General features: G+C 32.4%; 2 long non-coding RNA genes across 2 annotated transcripts; one reads left to right on the top strand and one right to left on the bottom strand.

Annotated features, from left to right (window-relative positions):
- The first annotated feature begins 2,563 nt into the window (after positions 1-2,563).
- On the top strand, positions 2,564-3,535 carry LOC107848628. The gene is made up of 2 exons (XR_007046581.1): positions 2,564-3,015; positions 3,100-3,535. It is a non-coding gene; the product is annotated as an uncharacterized LOC107848628 (long non-coding RNA).
- A 382-nt stretch (positions 3,536-3,917) lies between these two features.
- LOC107848629 lies at positions 3,918-5,024 on the bottom strand. The gene is made up of 2 exons (XR_001668129.2): positions 4,321-5,024; positions 3,918-4,218 (listed from the first exon to the last, which is right to left on the bottom strand). It is a non-coding gene; the product is annotated as an uncharacterized LOC107848629 (long non-coding RNA).
- Positions 5,025-18,981: the final 13,957 nt, after the last annotated feature.

Here is an 18,981-nt window from a genome sequence, read left to right on the forward strand (position 1 = left end):
GTCTATTATACACAATTTCGCCTTATATTTCGGCAATGGCCAATTTCCACATCTTGAACTTGTGACCTTCTGATCACAACTTTACAAGTTACTCTCTAAAATTCATATAACTATTATTTAGATACGCAGTTTCAGTACCAAGATCCAAGAAGCTTAGATGTTAACTTGTTAACTAATATAATATGAACATTAACTAAGGTCACTTTTCAACATCAAGCTTAACACGCGAGAACAAAAAGTAAGGATAAAAGAGACAAAACTTACTTCTTTTTTCGTCTATAATGTCTTGAAAAATTGAACTTCTCTTACTCATTCTTGTACGTTGGATGAGTTTTCACACATGAAAAGTACATATAAAACAAAACATCTTATAAGACTAACAAGTGACAAGTCATAAGTCTTAACCAGAAGTAACTTGCCAAATTGCTTTGCATGTTCAGCAATAAAGATCAAAGAACATCGTGTTCACATTTACAGGAATTAATACTACCCCTCTATCAGGAATTAATACTACCCCTCTATCTCTGTTTAAGTGACAATTAAAATTTTGAGATTTAACTATTTAAACATCGAACATAAATTTGGACATAGACGCTTTAAGTTTTTCAAAATAAATTATATATTTATAATCATGCAAAAAGTACTATAAATTACAAAAATTATCAGTTAGACAAAAAATTTAGGTTAAATTTTTTTTTTTTATCAACTCACAAAACTTCTATTGTGGCTGTAAAATGAGATGGAGAATGTACTATAGAATTTGGATGTTATCATATTGCGTATCCAAGACAAATTTCACATGAATGAGACAATCACTATTCAATAATTTGTCTGTTTACCGCACAATGTGAAGATGATTATGTGAATGTTGTACGATATTGGATATTGGATATAATTGTTGGCATGTGAACAGGAGGTTACTGTTTAAGTCTTGGAAATAGCCTCTGATAGAAATATAAGATAAGGCTGCGTATAATAAACTCTTGTGGTGGGGCCCTTCCCCGAACACCGCGCATAGCGATAGCTTTAGTGCATCAGGCTGCCTCTTTTTTTTTTTTTTTAATTAGAGGCTGTGGTTTTAAGATTTGGGAATTATATTTTTTTTATTAGAGAACATTTTCATTTTAATAAGCCTGATAACAAAAGAAAAAGCGTATTAAAATAGTCTGAGAAAAGGAATAGTGTATGTAGACCTTACTCTACCTTGAAAGGTAGAAACGGGTAGAAAAGTTATTTTGGATAGACCCTTAACTTAAGAAATTTTTTTAAAAACAGTTCAGAAAAAGAAATAGTGAAAGTCAAGAAACCATAACAAAATATTAAGGGCATGGAGGAGCCACCTTATATTAGGTACATAAAAGATAGTCCGGTGCTCATTCTTTGTTGAAAAACTATATAGTGTACAAAGATTAAATAATAGCTAATTATGAGTGCGGATTTAATTTTGCACATCCTTCACCAAATTTCGGCTCCACCAACAACTAAATATACAGAAAGTTGACAAAGAGTGAAAAAAAAATTGTAACTATATTAAAATAATATTACTATAATTGAGGTACAAGAAACAAGAGATAGCAACAGAAATTGAAGAATAAGAAACTATGAAAGTACTACTACGATATAGTATGGAAGCTCAACTGAAACAACACGTAACTATGTACTGGCCTTCTGACATAATCTATGTTTTTCGTACTTATCTAAAATTAAAATTATAATAGAGAAAATGATCAAATACCCCCCAACCTATAGTCGAAATCTCAACTACACACTCAACCTTTCGATTAGACCTATTACCCCCCTGATCTATTTTTTCCTATATTTATTAACCCTCTAAATGCTGAGCTGGCAACATAAACCAAGTAAAAAGACTTTCATGCATTTCACGCGCTTGGCCCGCCTGGCCCGCGCCTAAACAAAACAAAATATCTCTTTTATTTTTTCAATCATTTCCTCTCTCCTCTCTTTCTCTCTAAACCTTTCATCTTCCTCTCTCCTCTATTCTCTACTTTCTAAACCGTGATTTCATCAGTTTTTTTGGGTGATTTTTGTTCTAATCAAAACATTTTGGTTGTTGATTTTCAAACAATCATCTTGTTGTTGTATCAAGGTGTGTTTTTTTTCCTAAATTGAAAAAATTGAATTAGGGTTTTTAGGTAATTTCTAATTTTATAAATTAATTGAGTGAAATTAACTGACTCTTTCTGTTATGACGTTGTCTAAGTGTTCGATTAATAGCATAATCCGTTCGTAAGTACATGATTTGTTGAGTGTTTAAGTGGGTTTATTAGAAATTAGGGTTTTTCTCCTAATATGAAAACTTAAAATTTTAGTTGTGCTTAATAGGACGTGCGTGTTAATATGTTGTTAGTTTGAGTGATTTTTCTCAAAATTGAGTTAAAATTAATTAGGGTTTTATGCTAAACCTCGAAATTATGATTTTGGTTGATTGTTTAAGTTGGTTTATAGAAATTAGGACTTTTCTCTGATTTGTTGTTAACATGAAAAAATTTAAAAATCAATAGTGTTTAATAGCACGGCCATGTTAATATCTTGTTATTTTGGTGTTGAATTATGTAGAATGTTCGTGAATTTTATTTTTTTTTTCCAAAATGTTTCTGCTATGCTACAATGTCTTTTTTGATTCTTTATTGTCATCAGGTAAGACATGAATGGTTTTACGTTGATAACTCTAAGATGGTACCATGGTGGGGTCTTATATTTTAGTGGAAGGAAACCAATTTATAAGAGGGGGTTAGTAACAGAATTTTTGGATGTTGATGTAGATAAGAAATCATTAGAGCATGTCAACAACAAAAAAAAAAAAAGGGAGACCAAAAAACGCAACACCAAAACCTTCTGCACCTACTGTTTTCCCAGCATCCTATTCTGCACTCAATGGCTGGTACTACTAAAAGAAGAAGGGGTAATGATAGGGAACAAGCAGCTCCATTGAAAAGGTCAAAAGTAATGAGAATGGGTGTGTTCTAAGCTAAAAATAGATTCAAAGTCCTAAATGTAAGTATCTAGTTGTGTTGTATCTTATGTACATATGAGCCTTTAATGTATGAGTCTTTGAATAAATTTTTTCCTTCACTGTAGCCTGAAATGCCTAGTAGTAAGATCTACTCTACTGGTCAAGCAAGGGTAACAAGATCAGCTGATATAACTGATAAAATTGGTTATACACCAACTTCTACCAGTAAGCTGAAATTGAATGGCAAAGAAGCAATATCAACAAAAAAAAACTACAAGAGAATAAAGAGAAGAAAAGAAAAGAAAATATGGGAAGCAGTTCAAATAATCCAAGTAAAAAAAATACTTCTTCAAAGTTCAAGATGCCCTGAAAATTGTAGTGATCTTGATTATTTTAAGCACTGTTTTAAGTTAGATCAGTTGACATGAAAATAATTTTATTTTGGTGTTGAAAAACAATTAAAGCGTTGTATATATATTTTGTTGATAAATGTTGCCTAATGGTTGGTATGAATGATTATGTTGTGCCTAATGGTTGGTATGAATGATGATGTTGTGTGAACTTGAAATATTTTGTTGATGAATTAATGTTGTCATTACCCATTATTGTTGTGTTAAATGATTGTAAAGTTGATATAATGGCAACACAATATTGTCATTACACAATTTCAGTGTAAACACATAGCAGCAGCACGGGACTTTGCCTAACAATACACAAATTTGTCATTGTAAACAATAACATAGCAACAACACAAGACACTGCAAGTGTAAACAATAACATAGCAACAATACACGACATAATTTTGTAAGTGTAAACAACAACGTAGCAGGAACACAACACAATTTTAAAAGTGCAAACATTGACATACCAGCAGCACAAGTGCAAACAATAGCATAGCAACAGCACAACAAACATCTGAAGTAAGACTACGCAAAAGACACCATAATAGAACATAGTCTGATATATTTAGAGAGGTGTAAAAATTTTACACCATCGTCGATCATATCTAGCAACTACTTTCAGTCCATTTGTTATTGATGAACATAGTAGCAACACAAATCAAAATACATAAAAATATCTTTCTATCCAACCTACACCGTCTCCATCTTTCATTGAGCTTCTTCTCCCGCATTAAGTTATCAATTTGGGCATCTTTAAGACATAAGTCTTCTTCCAACTCATTGATTTTGTTCACCAATCTTGAAATGATAAAATTTGATCTTGGATCCACTTTTTCTTTGTCCCTCCATAGAAAAAAATTACATCTTTGAGACTAAATTTTTTTTTACAAATCAGGACATTATCAATATAAATTAATAGCAAAATACAATGTAAAATACATATACCATAGTAGGGGCAAGACCAAAATCTTCTTCCCGAATTTGACTTCGACCATGAAGTTTGCAAGTCAACCAAAATACCATGTTTGTATCTCACAAAACATTGACCATTGGATCTGATTCATCCATACAAAGCTTATTCAATTTCAAATTTATCATTTCATGAATTCCAACAAAATCGTTCATCAAAATAAAACCCTAAATTAATAGTTGAACCAAATTACAAAACAAAATTCAAGAATCGAAGTACAAATTGGGATTAAAAGCTAAAAAGTAAGTTAAAGAAAGAGAAAAGAAAGAAAAAAAGAATGTTGGAACATGAAGAAAAATGGTGGAGAAAGACATGGGTCATATAAAGAGGAAGAAGATGACCGTTGGAAGAGAGAGAGTAATTTTCCATATTTATTTCATTAAATAAACAATAAATGCCGTGTATAATATACGTGGAAGGCTGAACTTTTAATTTTGTACGTGTTGGGACTAAACCAACGCGCCTAGAGGGGGTGTTCTCACCTTCCTTGCCAGCTCAGCATTTAGGGGGGTAATAAATATAGGAAAAAATAGATCAGGGGGGTAATAGGTCTAATTAAAAGGTTGAGTGTGTAGTTGGGATTTCGACTATAGGTTGGGTGGTATGATCTTCTATCTAATTATATTTTTTCAATTCTTTTTCGACCTTACTCTACCTCTTGAAGCCATTTCTAACAAGAAAAAAGTTATTGGCGTACGTTATTTTACATCTCATCATCAATATAATTTGTAGTACTTTGTAGTAATCTTTTGAGATTCACGTCATTTCTTTAGTTCAGTGCTCCATTAACCTATTAATGGAACCAGCCACAATCCTAGCCACATTTGACTGCTCCATTTCTTTTTGTATACAAATTTATTTTCACTTTGACCTCTCATGCTACCGAACATGTACAGTTCCACTTGGTATTTACAAGTGTTTTAAATTACACATTACTAACAATTGTAAAAGTAAATGTTATCATTGAGTTGTATATCATCATATCTATACATACATCTACTATAAGTTTTGGCTCAGACACTCAAATTATTCTACTATGTATATTATATATCAACACGAAATATTGTCCATTTTCTAACTTGCTTTGTGATTTTTTTTCCCCAAAATTATTACTAGTACAGAATTTCAATTAACTTTCTATATCTTGGTTTAACTTAGTCCATACATTCTTCTAAACTTTTCATGCATTTTTACAACACGTCCTTTATACTTAATTGTTATAATAATTGTTAGAGTTGTAACCCGAATTTTATTGATCCAGACCAAAAAGTTTCTCGGTGCATCCCATGTTGGTGATTTTCAATAAGGACCTTTATGTTTTTGGGCCTAGGACTTATTTGTATGCACATATTATATAAGTGAATTTAGTGGATTGTTTTGGGCATTCAGAAAATTCAGCCTCCTCCACATTGTACTCTCTCTCCATTATAGTGAAACCTCCTTTGCCTTTGCCTGTGGTTTTTCCTGCAAGGGTTTTCACATAAATTTGTGTGTTGTTCTTGTTTTATTTTATTTGCGGTCTGCTTACTCTGTCCGAATCATAACAAACTGGTATCAGAGCTTGTTCGATTGTTTTCTCAGGGATGGCAACCATGAAGTATGATATTCCACAGTTGGATCGCAACACCAAATTTTTGTTATGGCAGGTTAAGATGCGTATTGTGCTCGCGCAGATAGATTTGGACGATTCTCTATTAGGGTTTGATAAGATACCCTTATTGTGGATGGATGAGGACAAAGACGTAAGGATCGGAAAGCTCTATCTCAGATCTACCTTTATTTATCCAATCAAATTCTATAGGATATTTTGAAGGAGACTACTGTCGCTGCGTTGTGGTTGAAACTGGAATTCTTATGTATGACAAAGAACCTAACAAGTAAGTTGCATCTCAAGTAATGACTTTATTCCCATCATATGTCTGAGGGTGAGTCCTTAGAGGATCACCTATCTGTATTTAAGGAAATCATCTCTGACTTAGAGACTCTAGAGGTTAAGTACGATGAGAAAGATCTAGGGTTGATTTCGTTGTGTTCGCTGCCTGCATCATACACGACCTTTAGGGATACGATTTTATATAGTTGTGATACCCTAACGATTGATGAAGTCTATGATGCATTGTTCTCTAAGAAGAAGATGAAGCATCTTGTGAATGGGTCGGAGACTCAAGGAAATGGTCTCATTGTTCAAAGAGGAAGGACTCATGAGAGAAATTCTGAGGGTGATGACAGGAATAGGTCAAAATCTAAAAATAGAAACAAAACCTTTTATTACTGCAAGAAGAAGGGTCATATCAAATTCGAGTGTTGGAAGCTACAGAATAGGGAGAAAAGAGAAGCTCCAAAACAGAATAAAAACCAACAAGAGAAGTCCAGTGAAGCAGTTTTGTGGAAAATGGCGATAGTGATGGAGAACTCTTGGTAGTTTCTGATGTTAAATCCAAACCTTGTGAGGATTGGATTTTTGATTCATCTTGCACGCTTCATATATGTCGTAATTGGGATTAGTTTACAACATATGAAACAGTTTCTAAAGGTAATGTGTTGATGAGAAATAACATACCTTGTAAGATAGCTGGAATTGGAACAATCAAGATCAAGATATTTGATGGGGTTGTGAAGACACTTGGTGATGTGCGGTATATCCCAGACCTGAAGAAAAATCTTATTTCCTTGAGTAATCTTGATTTGAAAGGTTATAGGTATACTGGTGAAGGTGGAGTCCTGAAGGTTACTAAAGGTGCTCTTGTTGTGACGAAGGGACAGAGAAAGTATGCAAATTTGTATGTCCTGTAAGGCTCTACTGTTATAGGTGATGCAGCTGTTTCTACCTCCTCTCTATTAGAAAGTAACATTGCTAAACTTTGGCATATGCACCTGGGGCATATGAGTGAAAATAGGATGGCTGAACAAAGTAGGAGAGAACTTCTTGATGGATAGAGTATTACCAAATTAGATTCGAAAAGCAGAAGAGAGTCAGATTCACTAAAGACATCTACTCAACTAAGGGCACACTTGATTACATTCATTCTGATCTTTTAGGTCCTTCTAGAGTACCTTCTAAAGGAGATGCAAATTACTTGTTGACTATTATTGATGACTATTCCAGAAAAGTTTGGATGTTCTTCCTGAAGCAAAAGAATGATATGTTGCCTATTTTCAAGAAGTGAAAGATTATGATTGAAAAGAAAACAGGGAAACAGGTAAAATGCCTTCGGACTGATAATGGTTTAAAGTTCTGTTCTAATGAATTTAATGTTATGTGTAAGCTAGAAAGAATTATGAGGCACTTGATAATTCATCATACTCCGTAGCAAATAGTGTGGCTGAATGAATGAATAGTACTATAATGGAGAAGGTGCGTTGTATGCTCTCTAATGCTGGTTTACGCAAGTCTTTTTGGGCCGAAGCTGCTTCCACAACTTGTCTACTTATTAACCGCTCTCCTCAGTCGTGATTGATAAAAAGACTTCACAAAAAGTATGGTCTGGTACTTCTGCTAGTTATTCTGATTTGAGGATATTTGAATGTCCTGCGTATGCTCATGTTAATAATGAAAAGTTGGAGCCTAGATCTGTCAAGTGCTTATTTATAGGTTATAAACCTGATGTTAAAGGTTATAAGTTTTGGTGTCCAGAAAACAGAAAGGTTATAATTAGCAGGGATATTGTGTTTGATGAAACTGTCATGCTTCGGGCTCCTTCCGAATCTAGTGTTTCGCCTCCAGATGAACTTAGTGACATGAATCAGCAAAAGTCATTCACCCACATTGAATGGCAAATTAGAGCAGAGTCTACACCAATGCCTAATTCTCAGTCTAGTCGGAGATACAGAGTGGTACTATTTCTTCTTCACTACCACTGACGCTACAATATTCTATTGCTAAAGACAGGCCTAGAAGAGATATTAGACCTCCTCAGAAGTATGCTGAAGCTGATTTGGTTGCTTATGCATTAAATATAGCAGAAAGTATTGATTTTGGTGAAGAACCTTCTTCTTACTCAGAGGTAGTTAGTTATGATGATTCTGGCCGATGGATAATTGCTATGCAGGAGGAGATGGAATCACTTCATAAAAATGGCACATAAGATTTGGTGAGATTGCCTAAAGATAAGAAAGTTATCTGTTGCAAGTGGGTATTCAAAAAGAAAGAAGGAACATCGGGAGTTGAAGATGCTAGGTACAAAGTAAGACTAGTTGTTAAAGGTTACAGTCAGGTTCCAGGTATCAACTTCACAAATGTGTTTTCTCCAGTTGTAAGGCATAGTTCGATTCGAGCATTGCTTGATATTGTGGCCATGCATAATCTTGAGTTTGAGCAGTTAGATGTCAAAACTGCATTCTTACATGAAGAACTTGAGGAGGATATATACATGCAGCAACCAAAGGTTTTTATAGTCTCAGAAAAGGAAGACTATGTATGCTTGCTGAAAAAGTCTTTTTATGGCTTAAAACAGTCTCCCAGGTAGTGGTATAAGAGGTTTGACTCTTTTATGATCTCTCATATATTTTGGAGGAGTAGTTATGATAGTTATGTCTACTTCAAGGAGGTAAGTGATGGTTCGTTCGTGTATCTTCTTTTGTATGTTGATGATATGTTGATTGTAGCAAATGATATGAGAGAGATAGTAAAATTCAAAGCAGCAGGAGTTTGAGATAAAGGATCTAGGAGTAGCAAAGAAGATTCTTGGCATAAAAATTATGAGGAGAGAAGTGTAAGTTATACTTGAGTCAGAAAAGGTATATTGAGAAAGTGCTTCACAGGTTCAATATGCAAAATGCCAAACCTGTAAGTACTTCATTGGTAGCTCACTTCAAACTCTCGGCCACTTTATCTCCAAAGAAAGATGATAAGCGTAACTATATGTCTCGAATTCCATACTCTAGTGCCGTTGGGTCTTTTATATATGCGATGGTGTGTTCCCGACCAGATTTATCTTATGTCGTCAATGCAGTTAAGAGATACATGGCAAATCCTGGCAAAGAACATTGGAAAGCAGTTCAGTGGATTTTCAGATACTTGCATGGATCTGCTGATGTTTGTTTGCAGTTTGGGCGAAATAGAGATGGAGTAATCGGGTATGTTAATTCTGATTTTGCAGGAGATCATGATAAAAGGAGATCTCTTACAGGCTATGTTTTCACCATTAGTGGTTATGCTATTAGTTGGAAAGCTACCTTACAGACTATGGTTTCTTTGTCAACTACTGAGGCAGAGTATATAACTATTACAAAGGCTTTTAAGGAAGCTATTTGGTTGAAGGGTCTGTTCGGTGAACTTAGCAAAGACTTACAGATTACTAAGGTTTTTTGCGATAGTTCGAGTGCTATTTTCCTTACGAAAGGTCAGATTTTTCACGAGAGGACAAAGCACATCGATGTTCGGTATTATTTTATGAGTGAAATTATTGCTCGTGGTGATATTGTCGTAAGCAAGATTAGTAACCATGAAAATTCTGCTGATATGATGACCAAGACACTACCAAGTGCCAAGTTTGAGCATTGTTTGGACTTGGTTGGTGTTAGTTGTTGAGATGTGCCCTTTGGGGCTTTTGTGGAAGAGGTGGAGAGTTTTTTCTTGAAATGGATTTGAGTTCTGAATTAGAATTAGTGTCAAGGTGGAGATTGTTAGAGTTGCGACCCAAATTTTGTTGATCCGGCCTAGAAAGTTTCGCGGTGCGACCCACGTTGGTGATTTTCAATATGGACCTTTATGTTTTTGGGCTTAGGAGTTATTTGTATGCACATATTATATAAGTGCATTTAGTGGGTTGTTTTGGGCATTCAGAAAATTCAGCCTCCTCTACATTGTAGTCTCTCTCCATTATAGTGAAACCTCCTTTGCCTCTGCCCGTGGTTTTTCCCCCAAGGATTTTCACGTAAATCTGTGTGTTGTTCTTGTTTTCTTTTACTTGTGGTTTCCTTACTTTGTCTGAATCATAACAATAATCTTGCCTTTAATTGTGAATATATATTTATGGCACCTAACTTTAATGATATGGAAGAATACTTAAATATTGTGCCTAGTAACTAATTAGTGGATATATATGAAGGTCAGATTGAGTTTCAGATATCAAATGATTAAAACTAGAAAGTAAAGAACTATTAGAAAAAAATCATCGGATCAATATCTAGAGTCTATTCAATGTAGAAATATATTATTGGGTAATACTAACATCCTATCTATGATAAGGTCAAGGGGGGGACTGGGTGATTGAAATCGGATCATATCGAATATGGTGCTTGCTTAGTAGGGTGGAATTAGTGGAGAAATAAAGTTTCATTCTTGCTATCAATTATAACTTGTGGAGCATGATAGTAACCGTTTGATCCTAAATTTCTAATAATTGGTATCAGAGCTAAGGTCATGTTTTCGATTTCCAAGAGCAACATACTGCATCAGGCAAGCGTTGACGGGAAATTTTTGAATGACACCAACACCCTGCAAGAGGAGTTGGGCCACTGGGGTGGCCAAGTCAGAATCAAATTGAACATGACACTTGTTTGATGGACTTAGTTAAAAAAATATTAAAGTTTGATTCACCCTTATAATTGACTATAGTTTTAACACGATAAGTATGTGGTCCTAACACCTATAGTCTAAAACCATAATGCTTTGATTTAAAGGAAAGATGTGTTTTTGTTTATTGCATTCCCAGGTCTACGTTTTCCACTTGGATTTTTATACCGCCCCACTTCATGAACTAACCAATAAAGTGGATTTCATTTTGCCAGTGCCTTAATTAGCTTTCAGAATTTCACTCTAAGTAGGACCACTGTATGTGAAATCTTTGAAAATTTTTGACCGAAAAGAATAATTTTATTTTATTTTTGTAATTAGTCACTTGTTTTAGTATATGTCAATATCAAATTCCAGTGAGTTCTTGACTGTTATTGTGTCTTTTTCAGTTTTTTCTTTTTGTACAGTGTTTTGATTTCCTTGAAAAGTGGCAATCATATGCTTGGTTAATGGGGCCTGCACATGATGAGGCTTGTAATTGCTAAGCTGTTTTCCTATTTTAATGACAACAATTGACGTTTTCTTTTTCACTACTCCATATAAGATAGAAAGTTTTTCTGGCATATTATGTTTATGAATACAAGTTAATTAAATAGTGATTTATTTGCCCAGGTGTAACACTTTTCTTAGTTTACACTCTGTTTTCTCCAGATAACAAAAACAAACACGGAATAGACCACTATTTCATAATTTATCGGCCCGACTAATTAGGTTCATATCGTGTGAGACTCATTATTGGGGATTCCACAATGGAATTTCTTTTGTACATTGGGTTATGAATTCAAGAAAATTAAATAGCGATTTGTTTTTGTTATGAATTCAAGTAAGTTAAATAGCGATTTGTTTTCAGTTATTTTAAGCATATCAAAATTTTCGTTTTCTCCTATAGATTACCAAAATATATTCGCGCGACACAGTTATTTCTGAATCTATTGATTTGTCTAATTTAGATTCACATTATATAAGGTTCATTAGCGCAAAAGCACCCTATATTAGGATTTTTCTTTTAACAAGTTATGAACTTGAGATCTTTAATTAAAGATGAAGGGACGCACGCAATCAATACAATTAAACTTAGCAAGTATAGAAAAATGTCTTTTTCTTGTCTATAAAATGGAATTGGTATTTTATTTGAAAGATACAAACCCTATTAATGGCCCCTAGAATTGTGAATTGTGATAGTAACATGACCATTATTTAGGTTGCAAAAAACCAATTGCAATTGAAGCAATCATATTTTATAAAAAATTATAATATCTGAATGTATCATTTATGAAAGTAATTATTTATCACGGGTTATTATTCTCTTCAACCCCACCTTCCCCAGTATAAGGGTATTTATCAATCGTCCAAAATTCCTTTCTTTTTTTTTTTGAAAAAAACAAATTTAATCAGTTAAATTATACAAACTCCTAAGTACAGAACGTTATGATAGATAAAAAAAAAAAAAAAGTAATAGTTAAAATTTATTCACTAACCGTGCTTTTTGTTAGGACCAAAATGCAAACCCTGACACATTAAAATCTATTAATAAAAGAGATAATCAATGGTAAAAAAATACATTTATAATATGGATAAATTATATAAAACAACACCTTAAGTATCCTATATTATTTAAAATCTCATCCCACTAAACTATTTATAAAAATACCTTCTAAATCTCTACACAAATTTTTTTTCTGATACATAACACACAACTCTTATTTTTAAGCCTTAAATCAAGCTGATATTGTTGCAGATAAGGAAAAAAAAAATCTTAGAAAACATGGCTATTAATCATTAATTATTAAGTAATAAAAGTTAGCAATAAATTCAATAATTATTAACTTTCATTGACAAAATTCCAAAAATAAGCAAAAAAAAAATAAAAATCGTATCTGTGTTATGGTCATTGGCCGCCGAAAAAATTTCACAAACAACCTCCATTAACATACTTGTTCATAAGTCTGTTGTTGAAGTTGCAAAGAGAATAAAAAGTTGTGAAAAGAGACCCAAAATAACTCGTAGTATGTGTGTTATGGCCATTGACCGCCAGAAAATTTTTATAAACAATCTTTATTAACGTACTTCTTCATAAGTCTGTTGTTGATGTTGCAAAGAGAAAAAAAAATTGTGAAAAGAGACACATTATCAAAGGTATGATTTTTATGTATCAAATTGATAAATTTCGTCCATGTACATTCTATTTATTATCATAATGTTCAATGAAACAAACGGAACTGTAAATATTATTTATGATACATAGATATTTTTTTGACAAAGATATTACATGCATTCTGATACATAAAACTATTTCTGACAAAGGTAATCAATGATTTCTGATACATTCAATATATATTTTCTTATTCTGATACATAAACATAAAGAAATTAAGTATTAAATTTGTTTTCTGATACATAGATATTTTTTTGATAGAGATATTACATGCATTCTGATACATAAAACTATTTTTGATAAAGGTAATCAATGATTTCTGATATACTCAATATATATTTCTTATTATGATACATAAATATAAAGAAATTAAGTTTTAAATTCGTTTTCTGATACATAGAAAGATATATACATGTGATATGAGATTCGCATGATACATCAGATTCTTATAGTATGTTCTATTTTTTTTTTTTGAACGCAGGGAATGAATGATTGGAGAAGAAATTAGTTTTGGAAGATTATGATAAATGAAGATTGATTTGATTATTCAAATTTCAAATAATGAAGTTGCTGAGGATTTTATGCGATTAAATGGAAAATATCTTAAATTGCGTGTGTTAATTCGGTACTTTTAATGTTTTTTTTCTTTTTTATCTCCAACTAATTGGTTAGTAATGTATCATAAGCTTATGTATGGGAGGTTAAATAATGTATCATATCCGGAATATCATATAATTAATATAAAAGTTGAAAGAGAGGATAATTAGATAGCAAAGTGTTGAGATTTATGTTGTTTACCTTATAACATCCCTATTTATCAAGCTTTATACCTGAAGATGTGCGAATTTCCTATTCTAACCATTACTAATGTGATACTATTAATTCACTTTTCCTATCTACTATCACAATCATTCGAGTAGGAAAAAGAAGAATTGTATTTAAATGCAACAGATACTTACAAATTTTGTTATTTATCCCTCTTTCTTTTAGATTTTAGATGATTGATCGAAACAATTACTCCCTTCGTTCATTTTTATTTGGCACACTCATAAAGAAAATGATAATTGACATGACTATTTTACCACACAATTCTTATTAATTTATGTATAATATTATGCATTGGAATATGATTCAGAGAATAATTAATTATTGCTAAAGGAAAAACATGGAAAAAATAATTATTTTTTCTTAATATGTCAAAAGTAACGACTGACAAGTAAAAATTAAAATCCATTTTAGAATTAAATGACAAATAAAAATGAACAGAGAGAATGAGCTTATGACTAAAAAAATTAAAATAAACACTAGAAGGTAAATCGAGTGAAATACTGAAGAGGGCAGTTACCTTAAGGAGTTTGGAGCTAAAAGGGACACTTTTTCAGACTCAGGAGTCAAAATGGACAGTACTTTAATTTATGTTACAAAACGGATAGTTTGCCTATTTTGGGATAAACTATAACTAAAGGTGTTTGTTAAACGTTTCGGGTGAAATTTGTTATTATGGTTTGCCCCAAAATGGGCAAACTACATTTCATAAACTTCCTTTGTATTGTGAATTGTCTGAAGATATTCACTGAGAGATTTGAGAGATTCCTGAAAATATTCCAACATTTGTTGTAATATGAATTGCTGAAGAGATTCCTGAAAATGTGAAAGTTTTGTCATTTCAGTATAACTTTTTTGAGAACTCACAATTTTGAGAACTCTTACTACTGTTTTGAAGTCAAACCATCATTTTATCTATCAAACCCTACTACTGTTTGTTGTTGAATAGACTTCCTTGGCCAACCAACACTGAAATTAGTAAAACATGTACTATTTCGAATATCAAATTCATTATCAGATGATTCTTCATCCTTAATAGCACTTTGAGTTTTGTCATACATATCAAGTGTTGCTAAATGCAGTGGTTACGAAAAATCTCAGGACTACGAAGAATAGCTGATAAAGAGTCATCATTCCAAATTCGAGTTTCCTTAAGAATTATATAACTATTACCCATAATTGATATAGGATATCGACCAGTGATAAGAATAGAAAGTTCAGAATCATGTACCTTTATTTTACTCCAAAAAAAACGTACAAGACATTCATATTCGAGTGTCATTGGAAACACTTGAACCGTTTTCGCAGGAAGACTATATCTAATCGAATCACCTTCATACAAAACTTCTCCACCCCCAAAATAAACTAACCCTAATAGTGTCACTCGTTATTTTTATCCTTATAAAAAAAGTTTTCAGTGAATAATGGATGTTTCTCGTGATGAATGAAATAAAATGGTTAACAACAACATATTTATAAGTAAAAAAGTTATAATGAAGTGACAAAACTTTCACATTTTCAAGAATCTCTTTAGCAATTCACAATACAAAAAAAGTTGAAATATTTTCAGGATTCTCTCAAATCTCTCAGCGAATATCTTCAAACAATTCACATTATAAAAGATTTATGAAATGTAGTTTTCCCATTTTTGGGCAAACCATAATAATAATTTTTTCACCCCAAACGTTTAACAAATACTGTTAGTTGTAGTTTGCCCCAAAATGAGCAAACTATCCGTTTTGTAACATAAATTAAAGTACTATCCATTTTGGCTCCTGAGTCTGAAAAAATATCCCTTTTAGCTCCAATGGTATAACCCTATTGTGAACGAAAATTATAAAGGTTAATTGCTATAGTGATATTTGGGTTGCTATGTATGTTTTTGAAAAAAATAATTTTTGGTAAGCCAGATATCACAAAGGCCTAGAAGAACTAAGGAGAAAGCCCACAAAGAAAATCTAGGCCCAAATGAGATGTATTTATTTTTTTCTCCAAAACAACATAAATTCTAGGAATTTATTATTGTTATAAATATATTACCATATATAGTGAATGTTTACTTTGCTATATAAAGTGAATGTCTACTTTACCATATATAATGAATGTCTATTTATGAAAAAGTTACAAAGCCCAAAATTAGTTTTCCCCTATAAATAAACGGGTTCCCCTTTATTGTAATTAACCCATCAAGAAATCTCTTAAAGGAAATAACAATCACCCTCTCTAATCTTTTTATTCTTATTGTTCTTACTTTATATTTCATAACACGTTATCAGCACGAGACTTTGCTTTCTACCAATTTTCAATTTTATATGTGCTACCCGTGAGTTCATAGAAACCAAGAGGAAAAGTAAGTTTTTATATGTTTAAAATTCTTCATTCTGTAGCTCGGATAACTTATGCTACATGACAAATAATATATCATGCACGGGTAAGTAACTTAAGCTTTGTATTCTTACTCTTGATTTAATATTTTAATTATTGATTTTTCTTGTTAACATGTTTTAATAATCCTTGTTTCCACGACAATAAACTTTAAACTTTGAAAAAGGAATACAAATTGCCTCATTTTTCCATATTGTCTCTCAGTTTTAGAAATTATGTTTAAAAGCGAATTTAAATTATATTCACAGCATTAGACAATTGGTCTTTGGATATATATTTGGCCTATTATAATATTGATTGAGGGTAAGATGATGGATTCAAGTTCTATCACACCAAGAGAGTAATACATCGGGTTAGAGTCCCGATGCACCATAATAATAGGATGTTGGGTTTAAGTCCCATTGATTTGTGCCTAAAACGCCTTTATATGGATAAGACATTGAATTTGAATCTCAAAGCACCATATTGATGATATTATGATGGTTAAGGTAAAATAATGAGTGTTTGGTGAAAAGTCATGAAACATATCTCATTAATATGTTCTATTCCATGAAGTGAATATGGTAGCGATATATGATGAATCTGAAAGTTGACAACTTGGTACATTCTTGAAGGAAATATAGTAGCAGAAGACAAGTGATTGAATGTACGGGGACAATATGATAATAATCATCAAAAGTAATAGTATTTTCACACGTTTATTATGACTATAAGATATGTTAGAGAAAAATTCTGTACATTATATGTATGCCTCGATTCACTCCTGAAGTAGCAATATCATGAAAGAGGTTATAAGCTATCAGAATTTGATAGGCTTAAGGCACAATTATATTCCATTCTTGGAGAATGAGAAGCTTATTAATGCAAATGTGCACTTGATTATGATAGTATCACAACTCACCTCCGAAAGAGGTAGAATAACTGAGAAGAGTTATTTTGAAATTTACTTCTAAAGTAGTAAATGTGAAATTTATTCATGTAATAGTAAATCTGAAATTTACTAAAATAAAAAAGCACATATCATGGTAAACTTAGAGTTTACTAGTATAAAAGTTCATATATTGACATGAACGATTGTGATATCTCAAAGATGTCCATATTAAGTATTAAACATATATTGAAGATTTCAAAAATTCTTCATGAACTTTTAGTGTTGCTTGTTCTTATGATAAGTTGGTTGGACCAACTAATGTTGGGGTTGGATACCCTAAATTCTGAAAAGTATAAAAAGTTAATATGGGCCCGTTCACCCGTCATGTGATCTGTTAAGATGCATCAATATAAGATGATCACATGTACATTTATTATCAACCTGCAGTTTAACATTCATAAAGTTGTTTGCTCAATAAAATTGAGTTAAGAACATAATTCTTAGATTGTATAATCAAGATAATACATCTTGATGAGGATGGTTTGACATTGAATACCTTCGAAAAATAGTTGAATCATTGCTAATGAGAACAAAGCTTAATGTGTTGGTCTAAAGTATGCTATATTGCTTACAATAGCACTTGTTTGCATTAGACAAAAAAAATTATAATTAATTCCTCCCTCTCAATTGGTTCAAGGTTAAGAACCAAATATTTCATCTAAAAATTTTTTATGTGTGATATACGATTAATAAATATACCATGATACACAAAGATGGATTCCTCAAAGAAGATGGAGGATGTATGTTACTTTTCCTAATATAAGAGGGAGATTATAAGCAGCTATGAAATATGTTAGGAATTGTCATCAAATCCTCATTCAAAAGATAATTCAAGTCAAATACTGAAAGAATCTCATATTTAATTTGCAAGTGCTCTTATTTTGTGTTCCTAAAGGGGAAGTCTACGCATGCATGAAGCGTGGTAGACCAATCGGTTCCAAATGAAATAATCCTTGAAAAGGATAAGGAGCAAATAATCGTAATAAGAAGGCAATATGACCTTGAAGAGCTTACGACATAACACTTCATGAAACCTTGAGAGGTTCAAGTACCTGAAAATAATGATGTGATGAGATCTCAAAATGTTATGTCACATTGTGAACTGATACAAAATGATATATCATTGACAATATCTTTGATACATTATTGACTCACTATTGTACAAGATCACGAGGATCTGAATTCTACGTTTATTTAAGCATATTGACGTAGAAGTATTTATCAAGTGACATGAAAGGATGCATCTTGGTAAGCATAACACTTGTTTGATTTGCAGTCCATACACTTGAAGTTGTCACAAAATTTCTATGAAAATTTTTAAGGATTCAAAATGTTTAAAGCATATACAAATTTCTGGGAAATCCCTATATTGTATAAGTGTAATACTCTGAACTTTTCTAGCTTAAATTCATTCATAGAATGTTAAGGGATGTCTTCCAAAATGATTAATATTTGTTTCGCATAGAATTTTCTAGATTTCAACTTTTCATTGTGTAGAAATTAAATAAGCTTTCCATCGATATCAAATTTGTCCAAATTCGACACTCGGTGAAGAAGTTAGAGCATTTTTAATTTGACACCATGCCAACTGGGCAGTCACCGCGTCGCGGTGAAGGAAAATTTCATAATTGTCACATTCCAGTGGACCACCGCGATGTTAGCGCATCGTGACGAGGTCCATTTTCCTAATTGTAGAATTCCAGTAGCCAATGCGATAGGGGCGCATCACGCCGAAGGCCAAAATGGCATTTATATAGGGCACCGCGATGGTGGCGAGTCGCGTTGAAGTTCTAGGTCCCAATTGTCAAAATCCAGTGGGACAAT

Source organism: Capsicum annuum, chromosome 11 (genome assembly GCF_002878395.1).
Source record: "Capsicum annuum cultivar UCD-10X-F1 chromosome 11, UCD10Xv1.1, whole genome shotgun sequence".
NCBI lineage: Eukaryota > Viridiplantae > Streptophyta > Magnoliopsida > Solanales > Solanaceae > Capsicum > Capsicum annuum.